The sequence below is a fragment of the Sceloporus undulatus genome, chromosome 1 (genome assembly GCF_019175285.1).
Source record: "Sceloporus undulatus isolate JIND9_A2432 ecotype Alabama chromosome 1, SceUnd_v1.1, whole genome shotgun sequence".
Lineage (NCBI taxonomy): Eukaryota > Metazoa > Chordata > Lepidosauria > Squamata > Phrynosomatidae > Sceloporus > Sceloporus undulatus.
Window position 1 is genome coordinate 252,089,904 of NC_056522.1, and position 5,077 is coordinate 252,094,980.

Consider the following 5,077-nt stretch of genomic DNA (forward strand, 5'->3'; position numbering starts at 1 on the left):
AGAAATTCGATTCATAAATTAGTAGTTCTCTTAACAGAAGCACTCTGGATTAAGCTTCGGCGTCTTTAGCTCCCTTTAATCTATTATTGACCTCAACTGCTGAGGAGTCAGGATTTCAGTTTCCTAGTAATATTATGAGAACACTGAATGTCACCCAGTACCCAACACTCTGTACCCCAAATCCATGAACAACCTGATTGTTTTCATCCATGAGAATATTATTAATTGTTTCATTAGTTTTGTCTATAACCTACAAATTTGTCTGAAGTATGATAATCCAAGAGGGAACCTGTCCAGTAATTTCATCAAATATTTTAGAAAGTTGTTTTTATTTGATCATCTCGCTTTCACTTACACATTCAAATAAAAATCAATGCTATATTTAATACTGAGCTAAGGCTGAATAAACAAAATAAAATGTTGCACTGTTCTGGGAGTTTGCAAATATTTTGTTATGTGCTATAATCTATTTAACAATGGCAATTTTATTTATTTGGTTGGAGGAAAAACAAAATGTTTTCACTCTCTTATAAATTCCCAGAGAGTCTTAGGCGCATTACAGACGGGCCCATGAGGCACCATTGTTACGCGCGAGGGGCAGCGCTTCCTGACGTGCCTTGCCCCTCACACGTAACGAGTGTGTCAAAATAGCGGCGCCCTATACAGATGGGCACCGCCATTTTTACGTCGCGGACGCAGAAGTGATGCCGTGAGTGCGCGCCTCATGCCTTGCAGCGCCACTTCCGGGGCACAGAAAGAAGCGCCATTTTGGCGCTTCTTTCTGCGCCTGGGAACTGCGCGGTTTGGCTGCTGCGGTTCCCGGATGCAGCAACCGGCAGCGGTGCAAGACCACCCGGTCTGTAACGCACCTTAGATAGCTTAAGGCAACCAGTCACAGATGTCATCATTCTCTTCTACCTGCACTAGAGACAGTCTTGTTCACCGCAGCATGCAGGAAATGATGGTATATGAGAGATCTGATGGGAGAAAGAGCACAAACAGTCTAGCTGCAAAGCCAAAAATGGGGAATCTTTGGCCTTCCAGATGTTATCAACTGCAGCTTCCATCAGTCCTAACCAATGTAGGCAATGGTGATGGATAATACGAGCCGCAGTACACCTAGGAGGGCTTGTCCCTGTTCAAAGCAATATTTTCAGTCACATGAAAAGTACAAGGTTTTTCGTGTCTTGTGCATTCTTCAAAGATATTTATCCACCAGTGCAAACCCTGGTTAAAATTCTTTGCATTATGCTTAATATTGTTTTCTTTAATTCTATAGTTCTTCACACACAATTGCTTCATATTGTGTATATATCTGTTCTTCAGAAACTACATGTTCAATAAAGTACATTTTTCCTGTTAAACACACCACAAATTTGACTGAATTTCTTTGCTTGTCAGTTATTTGTTCAGTCACCAGTGGCATTCACTTTCAGGTGTTTTAAACTACCTCGACTCAGTATCTATTCATTTTGAAAAACTAAAAAGGATTGAATTCACCCAACCATTTGTAACTGTCATGAGTTTGGTGGTTTGAATAGTATGCAGCAGTGGGATAAATGTGGTGTAGTGTTGCCATCAGAGTGAGAGACCTCAAAGAGCCTCTGTTATCAACAGCCCTGTCCAGGTCCTGCAGACTTTCTTGACTGAGCCTATCTACCTGTAATGAGGTCTTCATCTTTTCCTGTTGCCTCCTGCTTTACTAAGCATTATCATCTTTTCTAATGATTCATGCCATCTCCAGGACAAATTCTGAGAACTCAAATGTGAAAGAGCCAGTATTCATGGTTTGGGATGCCAATTTTCTCTATGAAAGTTCTCCTGAGCATCTTTGAGTACAGAACTAAATAGGAAAACATCACCCACAACATAACTACAGTGGGCCCTTAGTATCTATTGGGCTTTGGTTCCAGGACCTCCTGTGGATACCAAAATCCATGGATGCTCAAGTCCCAGGAGCCCTGATGGCGCAGTGGTTAAATGTCTGTACTGCAGCCACTCAATCAAAACCACAAGGTTACAAGTTCAAGAACAGCAAAAGGGCTCAAGCTTGACTCAGGCTTGCATCCTTCCAAGGTCGCTAAAATGAGTACCCAGATCGTTGGGGGCAAATTAGCTTACAGTTGTAAACTGCTTAGGTGGTACGAAACGGTATATAAATGAAGCTTGTTTGTTTGAATACAATGGCATAGCAAAATGGTATCCCTTATATAAAATAGCAAAATTAAGGTTTGCGTTTTAAAATGTATTATTATTTTTTAAAATATTTTCAAGCCATGGATGCTTGAATCCATGGATAAAAGACTTGTGGATATAGAGGGCTAACTGTATCTACATAAATCAGCCTTCGCCAGGACCAAAAGAAACTTCCATTGCCATTGTAAACAAAGATTCCAGAAATGCTTACAGACACTGCTACTTCTGGTTGCTTGTTCTGTTGGTCTACATTTTGGTTCATACAGGATGCTTAGAAGAAACCTTTTGGCCTGACTTGGGTGAACCAGTTTTATTTCAAAGTTCTTAAGATACAGATTTCTTCCAAGCACAAAGCAGAGCCATTGGTCCAAATGCAGCTTCCAACCATTATAAAAGCAATCACCAATTTATAACTAGCTGTTGTCTTCTGTGTTTGAAAGACATTTTTGCTTTGAAAGAAGCTACTTCTGGAAGATGATTCAGAGTGGAAAAAGGAGGAAGGGAAACTACCAAGCCCTTTTCAACCCCAATCAATCATGCCATCGCCAGCAGGGGTCTAAAACATGTATTTGAAGATGTTTGTGTATGTATAGGTTTATATGCACATAACATGCTGTCCTGCTCTGAGTGTGCCCTCAAGTTCTTTGATATGCACCACGGTTCAATAGCAACTGGTCCAGGGCAGAGCTAAGAAAAATTATTTTTTTTACTATTGTTGGATGCTGTAAAAGCCAGCGTGGCGTAGTAGTTTGAGCGTTGGACTAGCACTCTGGAAACCAGGGTTTGAATCCCAGCTCGGCCATGGAAAACCTCTGGGTGACCTTGGATAAGTCACAGACTCAGCTTCAGAGGATGGCAATGACAAACCCCCTCTGAAGAAATTTGCTAAGAAAACCCAATGATAGGTTTGCCTTATGGTCACCATATGTTGGAAACTACTTGAAGGCACACAACAACTGGATGTTCTGGTCAGGAGATTTTGTGAGTGATAATCTCCAAAACCTCAGCTTAAACCAAGAGAAGGGTTCCCTGAAAGGTCATGTTTAAAAAGCACTCATCTATCTACTATATTAATGAAAACTATAAACAGACAAAACAAAACGTTTAACTTGCAAGTTAAACAAAAGCCTCCCTGTATTTGGCTGATAACTGAGCCACTCTCTTTTCTGCCCACACTCTGATAATACCCTTTTAAATAAACATTGCCACTAGTTACTGTAAACAGTATGTGTGGGAGAAAGTTGATCATACACTTTTCAAAATGTTATCAGAAACAAAGGCAAACAAAACCAGACAGTATAACACATCCTGACGTCAAATGGTAAGCTCTTGCAGCCATATCCTCATTACTTCTGCTGCCCTGCCCAGCACAGGTCTCCCATGGTGCTCAGAACCTCCTGATCACCTTCAGGATTTGCCCATCTTTTACAGCTGGGCGAAATAAATATTTCTAAGTGCAACCAAGGCTAATAAAAGTTAGAGCAGACCAATGGTTCTGCTCAGCACATATGACTTATGGTCTAATAACAGAAACAGGTTTGCTTGCCACCCTTGCTCCTAGTAGAGGAATGGGGAATGTGGAGCCCTACAAAAGCTGCAGGGCTGCAGCAACCACCAATTCTAGGCTACATCACCAGTGAGGATGGAGAACCATGAAAGTCACAGTCCAAGAAGCCACCAATTCCCAATCTCTGTCCTAAAGTCTACAAGACATCCTTGGTCATACTTTTTCATGTCATTCTTATCAGCATAAGGCATCTGGGAGGTGCTCTGTCTCACTGTTGACCAAGACTCTTAAAAGATGCTCTGCCTAGCCAAGGAATAGATCCAGTCCTCACTCTTGACAGGTCTGCCACTATCCCTGAACATGTGTCTCTTTAAAACATGATTAAATTATCCTAGAAATCTTGGCTTGAGGAGTACCAGATAAGGAAAATTCAAATCACATCACCTATTTACAAGAGATCCTTAACTCTTTGATTTCTCAATCTGCTCCCCAAATCTGGAGAAGCTATGAGTTTGACCTGCCCATATGCTAACCTGCTCTTGTGTAAAACAAGCCAAATATGGATCCTCCCATTCTTAAGAATGGCAAAGCTTAAGGCTGGAATGAAGGTTTTGGACTGGCACCTTGCTTCCCTGAACCCTCTTTTTATCTGCTTTCCCTTTGTGACTCCATCTTTCTTTGGGAGGCTTCTCCTGGCATTGTTGGGGTTTCCAGTAGCAGATTTTAAGTGGGCCATGTTTTCTACAAGGTGTCCATGAGGCAATTTCATATACCATTATGTATGTGCCTTCAAGTTGCCTGTCAATTCAGGGCAACTGACCCAGCTTAGCTTCCAAGATCAGACAGGATCTGGTGACTTTGGAATATTTAGATGAGTTTTATGTAATTTGGGCCTAAATGTACATATCACAGAGATCAGTTATCAAGTCTGTAGTCCCATTCTTTTTAGATTAAAAATAACCAGATTTGTGTGTGCAGAGCTGAATATTGCTAAAGAAGATGAAACCCCTACACACCCTGTATGTCATTTACCCTACTCAAATTATTTCCCCTCCTCACCCTGCACATTGAAAGTGCCCTCTGAGGAAAAACATAGAAGTACATGTGATATCACCATTATGCCTAGCATTTATCTGTGTGTGTGTGTGTGTGTGTGTGTGTTGTGCAATCGTGGTGGTAGTGTAAAAACCAATATGACCAATTCTGTAGTTGGTTTCTTTTGCCTGTACTTTTTATACAACAAGAGTTATTCTGCTTTAATCTTCAAGACCACATTCATTTCCTGAAAATTCCATTATATAAACCACTCCCATCAGTGCCACAGTCTCCCCCAACCATGCAAGTCATATAACACAGAAAAACATAAATCAACAC